This window comes from Grammomys surdaster, unplaced genomic scaffold (genome assembly GCF_004785775.1).
Source record: "Grammomys surdaster isolate TR1022 unplaced genomic scaffold, NIH_TR_1.0 126187, whole genome shotgun sequence".
Taxonomy (NCBI): Eukaryota; Metazoa; Chordata; class Mammalia; order Rodentia; family Muridae; genus Grammomys; species Grammomys surdaster.
The window spans coordinates 2,049,527-2,066,843 of record NW_021620993.1 but is presented as its reverse complement, the minus strand read 5'-3'; positions in this window follow the sequence as shown (position 1 = coordinate 2,066,843).

Genomic DNA, 17,317 nt, shown 5'->3' with positions numbered 1-17,317 from the left:
GCTTTAAGACCCTCATCATAACTGCCTGGAAGTCAGTATTCTGCTAGCAGCCTTCAGATAAAGATGTAGAACTCTCAGCTCCTCCTGCACCATGCCTGCCTGGATGCTGCCATGCTTCTACCTTGATGATACTGGACGGAACTTCTGAGCCTATAAGCCAGCCCCAATTAAATGTTGTCCTTTATAAAAGTTGTCTTGGTCATGGTTTCTGTTCACAGCAGGAAAACCATAACTAAGACAAGGACAAAGGCTAAAGGGAGTCATGGCTTTGGAGTCCCTTCACATTCCTGTCCTAACTGGTCCAGAGGTTGCTTGGCTGTGGCTGACACCATCAGCTCCTATGCAGGCACAACTTTGGGAGAGTGTCTTCATGGCTAGGACAGAGGCCAGGCAATTTTCCTAAGGAAGATGCTGAGGAGGAGTGGGTCTGAAAGAATGAGTTAGGGTAGGCTGAGTGAGAGGACAGGGCAGGAGATGGGGACAGGAATAGAGGCAGAGAGGTAGTCTGCGGAGGTCTGTGTGGCAAGGAACAAGGATGGGAGTTGTGTCGTTACATCTCCATCTTGAAAGGCACATATGGAAGGTGGCTTTGGCCTGACATTCAGACAGCATCTCAATGAAACCTCTGTCGTGAGGATGGGGGACAGATGTGATGTCTTTGAGTCTAGAAACCTCCCTATCTTTGAGTCTAGAACCTCCCTATCTTTTGGGATATATCCAGGATCCCGTATTAGCCCACACAACTGAGGAGCTAACAGGCCTGAGAGGCTACAGTTCATGCAGAGGAGCAAAGGACAGTGTTAGCTTCTGACAGGAAGCTGGCTTCTGGTCAGAAGTGCCTTGGAGTCCTAGCTGCTCAGACTCAGGGAACAAAAGAAAAGGGACTGGAAGATGCTGTCAGGGCCAACAGAGCACCCTGTGTTTCTCCACTAGCCATGCCAAGTACATGTGGGGTGGGTCCTTCACGGAAACCTCCACTTCTACGGTACTCAGACCCCAATGGCAGAATTGGGCCTGCCAGTGAGAACTGAAAGTCAGTGCTTGTAACTATGCCAGGGAATACATAATCCCATCATCCATGGTGTGCTTCCTAGCCAGACCACCATCTACCTCACACACAGCACACACATACACACACACACATACACACACACACGCACACACGCACACATGCACAATCACACGCACACAGGAGGACAGAGAAGACATGCATGCACCTTCCAGAGGACAACCTTGGTTGTTGGTACTGTGGAGCCAAGCATCTATTTTTTCAGATACATTCTATCCCTGGTCTGAACCTCACCAAGGAGGCTAGGCTAGGCTGACAGTGAGCCTCAGGAATCTACCTGGCTCTGCCTCCCCTGTACTAAAATAACAAATATAAGCCACCACAGCTGGCTTTTCCGCACAAGTTGTGGGGATGGAACTCAGGTCAATGTGTTTGCATGACAAACAGTTTACCAGCTAAGCCATCTCTCCAGCTCCAGAAGCTATACTGTTAAAGGTATCTTTGACTTCTAGGGTAACTGGGAAAGATTCCCCAAACTGGACAGTTTAAAGCAACAGAAATCGGTCTTTTCATAGTCCCAGGGGCCAGCAATCTGAATCAAGGCTTCAGGAGGGCTGTGCTCCATCTGAGATCCTGTGTCCAACTGATCTTCCTCTCTTGACTTCAGGGGTGGCCTCTGTCTTTGGCTCTTCTTTGCATCCCTTCAGTCCCTGCCTGTTTCCATGGTGTCTTCTGTGACTGTGTCCAAGTTTCTTCTTGGAAGGACACCAGTTGTCCTGAATTAAGCACCTCTCTACTCCATGACATCATTCTAAATGGTTTATTTCTACCGACTCTGTTTCTAAAGAAGGACATGCCTTCCAGAAACAGGGATTGGCCTTTGGGGGGGAGAGACACACAATTAGACCCACAACAAGTCATATGTGTCTCCTCTTGGCCCTGTAGGGAGTTCTGTGTTGTGGTTAGATACCCATGCTGCAGAAGGGGAGAAGGGAGAGGGAGAGGAGGGGGAGGGGGAGGGGGAGAGGGAGAGAGAGAGGGAAAGGGAGGGAGGGAGAGAGAGAGAGAGAGAGAGAGAGAGAGAGAGAGAGAGAGAGAGAGAGAGAACTAATGCTGCAATCCCACGAGATGGCATGCCACTTCCTTACACCAGGGCTTCATCAGGTAGAGCATGTCTTCTGGAGCTGTCATCATGGTCCTGTGTGCTATAGAGGAGGAAGCTGAAGTCTGTCAGGATTCTTCAGCAAAGCTTGAGTCTGAAGTAATAGCTATTTGTTGGAATTCCAAACCATGCTGTATTAGTGCCTCCCCCTCTCCTTCCCCTAACGGTCAGGGTGGCAGGCAGGATAAGGCAGAGGCGGGGCATGTGGGCCTGTCCAGGCCCTGCTGACTCATGGGAGTGTTAATGCCATTGCAGTCCGTTGTGGTTGCCAGGGAGCTGATTAAGATGTCACGGAAGATTATGATGTCAGGTGCAGGAGTCAAGCTCCAGGGGGGTAACTGCTAGGCTGGGGAGGTTACCCTGGCAACAGAGACAGGACATCCATGCTGAGTAGGGACACAGTCTAGTAGGAGGGGCAGGGGGTCCAAAATGATTGTCCTGAGTATCATATCTGGCCTTTCTGCTCCACAGCTGGCTGGGTGAGCTTGGTGAAAGTCTCCCTTTTTTAATATCTTCCCTTTCTCCCAAAATGGGAGAACAATCCCATCTCTGTGACAATTGAATGAAACTGACACCCTGCCCCAACTTCACAAGTGTCTGCCAAGTCCCCAGGGATCCCTAGCCAGGCAGGAGCTCCAAAACTGAGGCTCAGGCAAGGGCAGGCTTGCCCAGAGGTGGTAAAGAGGTGCCAGCTCAGTCTGTGCCAGGTGCTGAGGCTATTCAGAATGCAGGCTGACAGGGCCACACTGAGCCCTTATTGGCAGCCTTCTGTATGTTGACATCAGGAAAGTGAGTGGCCCCCTCAGGCTTTCTGTTCGCAGCACCCATGCTCACTTGCCTGTCACTTCCACTCTACCCTGAAGCTTCCTTCTTCAATCCCTAGAACCCAGCATCCTGAGGTTTGGTGAACAAGAAAACAAATGAACATGTCTCCAATGTTCCCTCTTCCTCAGAACAAACTTCTGTCTCTGATAACGAGGCATTCCTCCTTCGTGTGGCAATCTTTCCCCTGGCCTTATTATGATTCCATTTCCCTGATTGTGACTTCCAGTCACCCACTAACTCATCCATCTCCCCATCAATCTATGCCCTTACCACTCACCCATATATTTGTGTACCTACACTTTCACCACGTACCAACCCCTCCTATCATCCATTCACCCATCACAGTATCTACTCACCTATCCATCCTTCTGTCCATCCTACAACCCAACATTCACTTGCTCTAGCCAATCCTTACCATCCATCTACATCTACCACTCACCCTTCCACCCTCCTATCTACCCATGTACCTAGGCCTCCACCCACCAATCTACTGATGTAGCCAGTCGTTCATCATTACCTACCCACCTAGCATCTGCCCATCCATTACACAATTAACCTTCATGTTAGCTATTAATCCTTCCAATTGACCCAACCACCCACCCATCTATTCATCCATCTATCCATCCACCCATCTACCCACACACCCACCCATCTACCCATCCACCCATCCACCCACCCATCCACATACATACATACATACATACATACATACACCCATTAGTTCACTTAACCAACCATCTACTCATGCCCTTGTGCATCCATCCATCAGTCATTTTATCTACTCCCAATTCCTGAGTCTATGAATGCTTGCATGGATGTACGTACCCCACCCTTTCATCAGTTAGCTCATCCAGTTATGAGTCCATCTCTGTATTCCCCATTTACCAGTTCATGCTGCCCTCCAATAACAAGGCAGGAGACACTAGCTGATAGTATGCCATCTGGGTAGCCCAAGGGATCCACAGAGTCAAGTCAGAATGGACCTCTGGCTCTCAAGGGTCCTTAGTCAACCTTGTAAGGTTGAGGTGACCCAAATATCCATGTATATGCAGGTACCTCAGCTATGGTAAGGATGGAGACCTGCAGAGGCTGGAGAAAAGATACCATTTGGAATTATTGGGGAGTCTGGAGCACAGATGTTGAATGAGGATGCAACTGGGAAGCACCCCCATTTTTCCATGGCCCAGGGACACGCTCAAGTCTCCCTCCCCTGGAGGAGCCCTTCTCTAGGTTGAGAAAGGTTAAGACATTGCCTATGTCATGTAAGTCAATGACAGTCCCTCGGGAAAGCTCGCCAGACCCTTTCTGAGTGCCTCAGGTACTTCTTCTTTCCCTCTGTACTCTCTGCACCTGCTGTCCATTCCTTACTAGATGGTTATTCTGGTAGCAGGGACATTTCATTTTGACCCTGCTTTTCCACGGTTCCAGGAACATGGTGGATTCACAGAGCATCTTTCCCAGGATGCTGGGCATGCACAGAGCTCCATTCAAGACAAGAGGACTGCTCCATGGTTCCCAACCTCCTTGCAACTCTCCTCAAGGCTGGCTGGTGGGTCTTGTCTCGATGTGTACTGGCCTCTGGACTCACACTCTCCAACTACTGCCGGCAGGGCTGGCATGCCTGCAGCCCTGGCTGATCCTCTGAGGGGACACGCACCGAGCACCAGCTGATAATTGAACAGATTACACAGAGAGTGGAAACGCTGAAAGTTGATTTACTGTATGTCATCCCTGCTTCAGGGATTTTATTAGAAATTGAAGAATAGCTTCCTGACTTGAGGCTGTGTGTCACCTCCAACAGTCACCAAAGTGGTGCTGGCTCCCAAGGTGTCTGCAGTCACTGCTAAGTGTTCAGTGTGATGGGGTGGCAGCGGCAAGTCTGAGGTCACTGCAGAGAGTGGGATCTTCTTCACTGTCCTCTCCATCCATCCCTCCGTGTGGGGAGGAGCTGTGGGCACATAGTGGGTGGGGGAGAGTCCTGGAGATGGTGAATCACCTCTTTATCAGATTTCGCTCAGTCTTGCGTTTTATTCCAGCCAGAGGTGTGTAACTCTGAGACACCAGGCTGCTGAGATAAAGGACAAAAGCTGGGTCTGGAGAGATGGCTTACTGGTTAAGAGCACTTGTTGTTCTTCCAGGAGACCAAGGTTCGGTTCCCAACACTGACATGGTCATTTTTGACTGTAAGGCCGATTTCAAAGGATCCTTCTTCTGGCCCCACAGATACCAATCATATGTATACACATGGTGCATATATATGCACATGGGCAAAACAAGCATACATATAAAATAAAGAGAAATAATTAAAACGTCTCACAGTAACAGAAAACTCCACAGACCCAGTTAAGTTCCGCCTGTATCCAAACAGTGCAGATCCAAGGGGAATAGAACCAAATGCCTGGCTGATTGCTAGACTCCCGGTTTGAACTTCTTAGCGACAGGGGAGCTCCCTTGAATACTGTCACACACAGTGATGGCTTTACCGGATGTCCCTTATCGCCTGACACTTGGCTTCCTCCGTTCTCCACCTTGCTAGAACTTGTTAGTATACCAGTCCACACTGGGGTCTCAGGCTAGCCCGTGAGTCCAGATTAGGAGCCTCAGAACTAAGGATAAGCTTCTACCCACTAAAAGACTTTTATGGAGCCATAGAGGAGGAGGAGTGTCGTGTTTCTTGCCCCTGCTCTGGGTCTTAAAATCAATGTTTTTATGCAGCCTTCTTTCACCAGAAGGTTCCTTTCTGTGGTTGTGCTATTCTCCTGCTAGAATTTAGTCACCATAGCAACAGTATGGGGGCAGGGGGTGCCCATGAGGGCATGGCCCCCACAGTAACCCCCACAGTGAATTAGTATATTATAGCTCAGTAGGTTAGCTTTTGTGGGAGTGGGCTCCTAATAAAAACAACAAGTTCAGAGTCAGGCTTGCTGGCACAGGCTTGTTATCCCAAGCTTGGGAGGTGAAGGCAAGAGTATCAGGAATTCAAGTCCAGCCTGGTGAGGCTGAATTTCATTTAAAAAAAAAAAGTTCAGCTTCTTTCCTCTCTCAAGTCAAATTGTTTGGCAGATGGCTGGCCCTGTCAGCAGTGGGGGAGTATTCCTGGTGTCCCACATGCTCACAGTGCCCAATGCTCTCAGTGTTTGAAACTAGGACTGTTAGAAAAGGAACAGGCACAGAAGCATCATCCCTCCATCACACTAACTTTCCTTTTCCTTTTCTCTTTTCCTTTTCATTTTCTTTCCCTCCCTCCCTCCCTCCCTCCCTTTCTTTCTCTCTCTCTCTCTCTCTCTCTCTCTCTCTCTCTCTCCCTTCCTTCCTTCCTTCCTTCCTTCCTTCCTTTCTTTCTTTCTTTCTTTCTTTCTTTCTTTCTTTCTTTCTTTTTTCCTTTCTTTCTTCCCAAGACAGGGTTTCTCTGTGTAACAGAGCTCTGGCTGTCCTAGAACTTACTTTGTAGACCAGGCTGGTCTTGAACTCACAGAGATCTGCCTACCTTTGCTTCCTGAGTGCTAGGATTAAAGGCATGGATCACCATGCCTGGCAGAGCCACCTTTCTTGATGATGAATGCTCTCAAACATATGTCTTTCCTCTCTCTCTCTCTCTCTCTCTCTTACTCTCTCTCTCTCTCTCTCTCTCTCTCTCTCTCTCTCTCTCTCTTTCTCTCTCTCTCTCTCTTTCTTTTTCTCTCTCCTTTCTTTCTTTCTTTCTTTCTTTCTTTCTTTCTTTTCTTTTCTCTTTTTTTTGAGTCTGGGTCTCATGTAGCCTAGGCTAGCCTCCAAGCCTACAATTTCCTATGTAGCAAAGGATGATCTTGAATTTCTAATCCTCCTGCCTCTATCTTCAGATGCTGGGATCACAGTGCCTTCCTACCCAGTTTATGCAGTGCTGGGCATTGAACCAGGTGTGTGTATGTTATTAGGCAAGCAGTCTACCCATTAAAGCACATATCCAGCCCAGGAAACAACTCTTCCTACCCTTGTCCATAGTCATTTGTCTGTCTTTATTTGTCAAATATTGACTAATTGATAATTTATTCATTTAAAAATTAAAAAAATATGCTGGACTCGCAATCCAGGACGTTTTACATGCTAAGCACATGAGTGATGTCCCACATCCTTCACTCTTGGCTCTTGGAGACAAGTCTGGGATTACAGGCATGCACTACCTTGTTGGACTGAAGAAAGTCTTTCTGGAACAACTAGATATTTACATGCCAGCAAGCAAAAAGGTAGCGATGGAGGGAGGGAATGAGCGAGGGAGAATATATAATATAAATAAATAAAAATTCATCCAAGGTGTAAAAGTAAAACACAAAACAATATAATTCCTAAAAGGTAACAGCAGACTAGAGACGACCTTGGTTTTGGCCAATATCTTAGTCACTTGTCTGTTATTGTGACAAAACACCAGGATGGGCAGCTTTTGGGAGGAAGGGCAGCTTATTGTGGGGAGGGTTTACTTGGGCATACAGTTCCAGAGGTTAAAGAGAGCCCCTGATGTCAGATACAGCATGGCAGGAGGCGGCAGGCATGGTGGCAGGGACAGGAAGCTGAGAGATCACATCTTGAATTGCTATCAAGAAGTAGAGTGAAGCACTGGAAGTGACAGAAGGCTTATAATTCTGAGAGCTGGGTCCCATATAGTACCAAACCATGGTTTGCAGCCAGTCTGGAGTGAGCAGAGTAGTCCCCACTATTCTGTCTTTCAGTTGTCCCCAGCTGTTCTCACAGTTATCTGTTGGGTCTTACTGTAAGGAAAACATTTCACAGGTTAGCCTACATATTGATTTTTAATTTTAAAAATCTAGATTGTATTAGTTATTTCTCTCATTTGACAAAATATCCTGGTGTAGTGTTTGAATAGGTTTGGCCCCCATAGACTCATGTGTTTACATGCTTGGCCCACAGGGAGTGACACTATTAGCAGATATATCCTTGTTAGAATAGGTGTGGCCTTGTTGGAGGAAATGTGTCACTATAGAGCTGGGCTTTGAGGGGTCCTTGTGCTCAAGCTCTGCCAAGTGTGGAATTAGAATCTTCTGCTGCCTTCAGAACAACATGTAGAACTCTCAGCTCTTCCTCCAGCCCTATGCCTGCCTGCCTGCTGCCCTGCTTCCTGCTAGGATGATAATGAACCAAACCTCTGAGACTATAAGCCAGCCCCAGTTAAATGTGGTCATTTATTAGAGTTGCCCTGGTCACAGTGTCTCTTCACAGCAATGAAACCCTAACTAGGAAACCTGGCAAGAGGCAATTTGAGAAGTGAAAGGTTCCTTTGGCTCACAGTTTGGGAGAGCACAGTCCATCACGGCGGGGTGGGGGTGGGGGACATAGAGACAAGAATAGGAAGCTGTTGACCACACTACATCTCCATTCAGGAAGCAGAGTGTAAACAGGAAGTGGAGTGAGGTCATGAAACCTCAAAGCCTACCCTCAGTGAACTACACACACCAGCAAGGCTCCACTTGCCAAAGGTTCCACAACCTTTCCAAACAGCGCCGCCAGCCAGAGACTAAGCGTTCAAACACATGGGCCTATGGGGACATTTCACATTCAAACCCCAGCAGTGATATAATAAAACTAAACAATACCTTAAATGGACAATTTGTTAAGTTTTAACCCAATTAGTGGCCAAATTTGCCTTTGTCTGTCTGTGTGGCCAGGATAAAACACCACCAGCATGGGCCTTCTGCACTTTTGAACCTTGGTAGAGGCCAGAAATTCAAGGTCATGTTGGTCAGGTTGGTTCCTGGTGAGGACACGTTTCCAAGTCTACAGAGGGCCACCCCCTTGCTGTGTACTCACAAGGCCCTCCCCTCAGGTTTCTCCCTTGTTTCTTTTGAGAATGCTAGGCTTATGGGATTAAGCCCCCCACCCCCCCCCACCCCCAAGCTGCTCCTGTGACTTCATTTAGCTCATCCTAAGAGGCCACTCTCCAAACGGAGCCATGAGGCAAGGGTGGGCTTCAATATATGGATTTAAAGAGGAGTAACACTGTTAGCTTTTTTGTTGTTCTACAAAATTTTATTATTTCTTTATTTGCAGAGCAACAACCAGACTCCAAATTCAGGAGAGCAAGGAGGCTACCATTGTTATGTAGGGCCAGGCTGGAGCATGGCTGTTATCTTTGGCTTTGAACCCTTCTATTCAGAAGGGTTCAGAAGGACTGGTAAGTAAGATGTAAAGATAGAGAATACACTCTGCCAATCTTTTTAAAATGTGGTCTTCTAAGTCAGGCCTGTACAATGACACCGTTTGGCTGCCCAGCACAGATGGGGGAATCTCACAAGGCCTCACCCATAGATGAACTACAGCATTAATGGCTGCTGAGAGAAGAGAGTCTTCTCTAGGTTACCTAATATGAGCAAGGCTAAATGGACTGTCAGTCAGTATTCTGTTGCTGAGAAGAGATACTGCGACTGAAATAAACCTTATAGAAGAAAGCGTTTAGTTGGAGTTGGCTATTGCTTTCAAAGGCTTCATCCATCTCATCACAGTGGGGAGCACAGCAGTAAGCAAGCAGACAGGCTGCTGGGGAAGGAGCTGAGAGTTCAACATTCTGATCTGCAGGCAGCAAGAAGAGAGCGGCACTGGGCCTGGCTTGGGCTTTTGAAGCCTCAAAGCCCACCTCCCCATGACACACTTCCTCCAACAAGGCCACACCTCCTAGCACACTCCATGACAGCTAAGCATTCAAATATATGAGCCTGTGGGCGTCATTCTTATTCAAGTCACCACATGGGTTCAACGGGTTTCATTCATTCATAAATAGATGGGTGAATGGATGGATGGATGAATGGATGGATGAATGGATGGATGGATGGATGGATGGGTGAATGGATGGATGGGTGAATGGATGGATGGATGAATGGATGGATGAATGGATGGATGGATGGATGGGTGAATGGATGGATGGGTGAATGGATGGATGGATGAATAGATGGATGGATGGATGGATGGATGGATGGATGGATGGATGGATGGATGAATGGATGGATGGATGGGTGAATGGATGGATGGATGGATGGATAGATTAAAGAAGAGCAGGTCATGAAGTTGAGAGGGAGTGGGAAGGACATCAGAGGAGCTGGAGGGGAAAACAGTGGGGTGGAAATGATATAGATACCACAATTATATATGAACTTCTCAATAATAATAATAAAACAACTATTAAAAACCCAAGGGAGGCAGTGTGCTTTATAACCTTTCATGTCACCATGCAAATGTCCCTTACATGCTGATTCAACTGTGCTTGTTTCAAAGACATTATTAAATAATACATATATTTTGTATTTTTAAAAAGTAAGTTCTATGGGTGTTTATTAAATGATGTGCTACTAAGCTACATTCCTGGCCTAGGTCTTTAACTTTTGAAGCCTAATTGTTTATCCGGGTGTATGCAAGAGATTTTCTCCCTAAAACTTTATTATGCAATTGTTAAAATACTGAAAAAAATCAAAGTCACTTCAGTGCTCACCACAGGAGGGAGGCTAAGTAAATGACAGTGCCCTGCCCGGTAGCTATGGATGAAACGCCACCTTTGGAACGGTACCACCTTGTGAGTGTTTAATAAAAAGCACTGAACAATGATCAGCGTTCCTAGTTTAGGATATGAAGAGATATCCAGGATACTGCACTAAACTAAAAACAAGCAAGAAGCAGAATACGGCCAGTAATACGGCTCAGTGGGCAAGGGTGCTTGCTACCAAGCCTGAGGACCCAAGTTTGACTCCTAGAACTCACATGGGGAAAGAAGAGAATGGAGAATGGATTCCTGCAACTTGTTCTCCGACTTCCACAAAGTACCATGGCATGTGCGTGTGTACACACAAACATGGGCAAATAAATAAATGTGAGCAGTCTTTGAAACACTTTTTTGTTTGTTTGTTTGTTGTTTTTTTGAGACAGGGTTTCTCTGTGTAGCCCTGGCTGTCCTGGAACTCACTCTGTAGACCAGGCTGGCCTCGAACTCAGAAATCTGCCTGCTTCTGTCTCCCAAGTGCTGGGATTAACAGCGTGTGCCACCACTGCCCAGCTGAAGTAATTTAAAATGATATTAATGCTTTGATTTTTTAACACTCAATCAGCACATTAAAAGAAACAAGAATGTGTAATAGCTGTCACAGAGCTTGGCCTGCAGTGGTGAGAGTAATAGAGTTTATAGTTATTCTTTTAAAATATCTCCCAGTTTCCCAATTCAAAACGTACACTATTTCTATAATGAAGTCACGTTAGAAGCTACTCTGAAAAACTTAGTTGCTTGAGAATGAGAACAGAGCCACCTGGCTTGGCAGGTGTTCACGGAAGTGACCACACGCAGGTGAAGTCATAGACACAGGTGGCATCTGAGTCACAGAGGCATGAGCAGCTGGAGGTAATTCCCTTGAGTGCCTCTGGGACTCAGTCACCACCTCTGTAAAATGGGTATCACAGTAGGTGCCTTGGAAACCTGCCTAGAGCTTCCTTTGAACATCATTCCTTTTGATTCCTTGGAGCATCATTCTTCCTGGTCATGTTGTCTCATGCATGAGTGACAGCTGACAAAGGAGAACACTGCACAGCCTGCAGGCAGCTGAGCAGGTTGGAGAGTGTCCTTTCCAAGCGCCTCAGTTTTAAACCTTTTCCAGGCAGCTGGTCTGATCTGAGAGTCTTCTCTGAAAATGTGCTTATCTGAGAGGGAAACTCATTTTTTCTATGTACTCAGCCAGGGAGGGGCCTAGTAAATCTGATCAGTTTCAGGGATTTCCTGAAGCTGTTTTGGGTTGTTTACCTTCCTGCATAAGGGGCTTCCATGCAGGATGGAATATTTCAGGATGGAGGAAACTGTTACACAGGGGCAGGCTGGAACTCCAGGGCCAGTGCCTAGCATGCGCTGCAACGCAGAAGATGAGTGTTCAATTATGACTAGGATGGCCCAAGCTGGTGGGACTGAGTCTAGAGAGAGCAGCCTGAGCCTCAGCTGTAAACCTGGATCCCTACTGATGCTTCTGCTGGGAATGGTATTGGTCAGAAGACTCTAGAAGGTGCACATACCTACTGAGGGCCTCTCAGGGCAAGCAAGGGCTAGTCAGCTGGGAGGACAGAGGAAGGAGTTGCCATCTTTAAAGGCGCAGGGTGTGGGTTTGTATTGTGTGCAGTGTGCAGTTCTAGCCTTAAGGGTGGCTAATGGGACAAAAATCCACTTCCCAAACAGCTCTGTAGATGGGTGAGCAATTCCATCTTTATCTGGAGGAGATGGGAAACTAGTGAAGGGCTCCTGCAGGGAGAGGCGCTCCTTGGAATTCTTTAGACCAAGCCACCCGAGGCTCAATAAAGAAGAAAGATCCAGAGAAAGGAAGCTGATGAGCATGCTGTTTTTATAGTACTAAGAGGGCTGTGGTCTGGAGATGAGAGAGTCTCTGAAAGTCGTGGGGAAAGGGTGTTCATGAAGCTTTGAGACAGGATGAGTGCTAGAGGGTGGACTGGCTGCCAAGCTCCTGGAGAAGTCCCTCTTCAAACCAGCAAAGAAAGTAGGGGGACAAAAAGAGAGAAGGAAAGGGGAGGGAAAGATGTAGAAGAAAGAAAAGGAGAAAGAAAAGGAGCAGGAGAGGGGAAACAAGTTAGAAGCAAAAGAAGAGGAAAAAGAGAGGAGGAGACAGTGAGGGAGGTAGAGAGGGAGGGAACTTATGTCTACTGTTCTCTGGGGGGGCTAAGATGCTACTCAATGAAGTCAGGTTCTCCTCCGTGGTCTCCGGCCAGCCTCACTGCCCTGCAGAGGCCCCTCTAGGTTTAATGAGGGACTGTGGTGCTTGAAGACTGACCATTACTGAGCTGAGTTTATTTTGAAGTCCAAGATAGGAATGGCTGTGTCTCAACTAGGTATGTGTTTACACCTCCAGGCCAGTGTCACCAGAAATAGACAGTTTGTCATGAGCTCAGAACTCGGCCCAGGCCCCAGAGAGAGGGTGGACCTCAGGTCAAACAGGGGAGAACAAAAATTTCCAAGGCTCCTATGGTGTGCCAGGAGGGGTGGGAGCTCCGCCGTCGGGAGTGCCCTGGGAACTGTATCGGGAATTCGTGGTTCCATAGTTTCTAGGAGGCACTGGGTTCAACTATGCGCAAACATGGCTCTGTCACCAGATGTCATTGGCACTGAGAAAGGAGAGTGATCAGGACTGGAGAGCCAGCATAGGCTTTCTGAGGGGGACATCCCTGCTGATGATTGAAGCAGGGACCACTGAGGCCGGTGATGGTTGTAAGTGCACTTCAAGGGCTTGCTCTACTCAACAACTGGAAGGGTTTCAAACTATAGAAATCCACCCTGACACCACTGAATGCCCTATAAGAGATATTCACTCTCATCCAGCTTTCTGGGGGTAGCTGAAAGCTCTTGGCTTACAGACTCAACCTAATCCTTGTTCTCTAGCAGAGGGCTGTCTTCTCCCTGTGTGCCTCAATGTGTCCTCTGTCCCTCTTATTTAATTTGGGCCCTCTGTAACTCAGTTTGACATCATCTTAATTATAGCTGAGAAGACCTGTTTCCACATAAGGTCACCTCCACAAGTCCCAGATGAACTTCTTTTGACATGGGGGTTACTGACTAGAGATGGGCTGAGGGGTGGGCCAGGGTCATATTGTGGGGTTCCAGGAGGCCATTCTGAGAGTTAAGGCAGTGTATAAACACCTTTTTTTCCATGTGACAGGGATGTGCTGGAGGAGAGTTCTTGCAGAATAGACTAGGTGTCAGACCTCTGAGGGGCTATTTGAACCTGAGGGGCTTTCAGGCCCTGACTTCCTCCTTGCAGCATGGCCAAGTGTGCTGCTGTCTGATGGCCCCTAGATTTATTTCTTAGCAGCAATAAAGCTGGAGTAATGTGATGAGAGTGGTGACAGCTCCTTGAGGATGTCTGGGGTGTTTGTCTTCTTCCTCCAGAGCACCTGTCCCTGAAGACAGTGAGGCTCCTGCCCTGGCTCCGGGGAAGGACCCTTAGATTTGCCAGTTTCGCCCTCATTCTCTCAAAGCTGCAGATCAGCCTCGCCTCCCTGAGCTCATGGAGGGTATAGCAACCTAGATCCCAAACCACATCTCCTTCAAGAGGGCTGGTGGCCTGGGTACCCATGGCGCTCGCTCTTGCCCCCCTCCTCCCTCTCTCTCTCTCTCTCTCTCTCTCTCTCTCTCTCTCTCTCTCTCTCTCTCTCTCTCTCTGTGTGTGTGTGTGTGTGTGTGTGTGTGTGTGTGTGTAATAGCTCTCTGCATCTGCTTGGCAAGGTCATGGGGCCTGCGGACTTGATTGACTACTGGTCTGGATGTTGCTGGGAATCCATGAACTTTTGGAGTCAGAACTGTGAATAAAGCCAGTGGGTTCTGGAGTGCAGACTACACTTGAGGATACAAATGGAGAATCTCAAAGAAAGGAAGGTTTCCTTAGACCATGTCCCAGAAAAAAAAAAAACAGTGTGGCCTCCCAGCCCACGGTGTCATCTCTGTCCTAACTTTCCCTCTGTCTGCTGCTTTATAGAGTTCAAACTTACCAGTCCCCACTACGGTACAGGTGAAGTCCTTAAAAGTCTCTCTTTGAAGCCTGCATTTTGTTTTACTCTTTGTTTGTTTGTTTTTGTTTTACAGGGTCAGAGTGTGTAGACAAAGCTGTCCTTGAACTCAATTGTCCCATCTCAGTCTCCTGGGTACTGGGATTAGAGGTACTACCAAACTCAGTTGGGATGCACATTTAGGTTCCTGGATAGACTGATGGAGGGAAGTGATAAGTGGATAGATAACTAATCTAGATAGATAAATGGATAGCTATATAATTTGGTATAAATTTGGATACATATATACCATATACATATATGTGTATTCATATACCTTATTCATAGATACATACATTTGTGGATGAGTAAGTAGGTGAGTGAGTAGATGGATATCTATAGATGTATATATATTTGTACATACCTACATGCATGCATACATACACACATACATATACACATGTGTGGATGGGTGAGTAGATGGGTAGACAAACAGGTAGATAGGTGTGTATAGAATATGTACACATAAGTTGGTGGATGGATTGACAGACAGATAAACGGACGGATGGTAGGTAGATGGATGATCTTATTTTGGCTCATGGTTTCAGAGGGTTCAGGTCATCATAGTGGGGAGGGCGTGACAGTTAGGAGGCAGAGAGAGAGAGAAAATGAAGAAGAGGAGGGGGAGAGTGCAAGCATATGCACAAATGTTCCTGTTAGCAGTGTCCCTGCCTTTAATTCTCTTTGGTAGCACAGCCTATGGGATGGTGCCATCCACATTCTACCCCCCCCCCAGTAATTAGCAGAGGTGTACCAGTCACAGTGACAGTTTGAGCACAGTGAGTGCATACATGGTGAATGGAGCAGGGGTGAGGGCTGGCAGGGTGCTAGTGAGTGGAAGGATGGAGGTTAAAGAGCAAAGATGGTGGAAGGAAGTAGTCTTGCTAAGGGTGGCATTGGTTCCTGCATAACACCACCAAGTGCGGCCCAGGTCACAATAGCTGGACCAGTGAGTGAGCTCCCTGGGCGATGCTTGAATGAAACAGCAAGCCAAGTTTCATTAAGAGCACCCTGTGATCCACCTACTCTGTCCTTTGCTTTGCTACTGCCATCAGGCCCAGGCAGGGAGAGTAAGTCATACCTTCTCCTATCACTTTAGATGTCTGGGGACAGTACTAGGACAGAGGAGGCTGCGACAGCTTCCACATACACATGGTAGATCTTTGTGAATGGCACATATTTGAGGACAAGTTTGGTTTCCTCCTTTTGGTGGTAATTTCTTCTCCCAGTGGACCTATGATGTCATCAGCTGCTGGTGATCTGGGGTGGGAGGATACACACACATGTATGTGCTATCTGCTTCCTGTGTTGGCTATCAGGCTTCAGGTGAAGGAGGGCATCACAAGATGTAAATGCCAGTGACAGGACTCTTGGTTTGTATCTCAATGAATGCCTGGACTTTGGGGAGGTGCCCAGGCCCTGCCAGCCTCAGACAGGTACCAGGACCCTCATTAACTGAGTGTCCTTAGGAGAGCCAGCGATATGAAGCACAGATTAAACACATAGTGCATCTTATGCTCATCCAAAGGAAGTAGATGGGGTTTCCATTTTGCAGATGGGAAAACCAAGGCTCATGAGAATAGATAGATGACTTGCCCAAGGCCATGTGGTAGACAGGAACATTGTTGGAATTTAAATTTCAATGCCAAGCCCCTCTAGTCTCCATCCGTGGCCTCTGTGTGTAGCTTGGGAAAGCAACCTCTCTAGGAGACCTATAAGGCAGAAGCTGTTATACACACTGGGCACTCAGAATGTGAGTGATCTCGTTCAAGGTCATACATCTGGACAGGGATTCAGAGTTCTTGCCACTGTGGGTAGTAGCTGGGTTAGGGTGATGTCCATCTCTGCTAAGGAAGAGTGCCTAGATGTTCATTCGTGTGGCTTTCTGGCTTTCAACTCTCCTTTCCACACTTATCAAGGTTGCTCGGTGACAGGACCCTGGGGTTGGAGGGCTAAGGTGCACGCCTGGCAGTGCGAATCGGAGAAGGTTGTGTGCTGGGAGGGTCTGGGATTATCTTCTCTGTAGAGGCATGAGGAGCCTTCCAACAGTCAGCTGCCCTCCTGCTTCCCCTCCTGCCCTCACCCTTTGGTGAGTTGTCATAGCAACTACTTGGGCATGTCCAAGGAGTTCCCTTCAATAATCTGGGCCTCTGATCTCTGGCAGGACTGTAAAGAAGGAACAGTTTGTTAGTGCTGACATTAACATGGAGGAACCCAGCGGCCTCATTCTCGTCCTTTGAGAAGTCTGCTCAGACCAGCTGACGGCAGGGCAAACTGTGAAAATATTTATTTGTTCAGCTTCCTGTGGTGAAAGTCAGTGTTTACAAGGTCAGCTCTTTGTAGTCACTGGGGATTTGGGGAGGGGGGTACGGGAAGAGCAATATCTCAGGACCTGGCCGTGTCCACATTCCCACCCCCACTCCGTTTGTTCAATCCAAGGCTAAAGCTGGTGGATCAGTGTCCAGTGAGCCGGAAAACTCCACTGGGGCTGGACTGGGCTTGGCTAAGTGACACATCCAAGGTTCTGAGAGTAAGTCATTCATGTCCACACATGCAGATGTGGTTTAGGGACATGCTTGGGGTCACACAGCTAGTAAGTATTGGGGTCCAAGTTCATACTCAACTAGAACTTTCCATAAGATGAAGAGTTCTCTCCACCAAGATGGGCCTACTCCTGCTGTCTCAGGAACTCCAAAGTTAGGGGCAGAAGGGTGTGTGTGTGTGTGTGTGTGTGTGTGTGTGTGTGTGTGTGTGTGTGT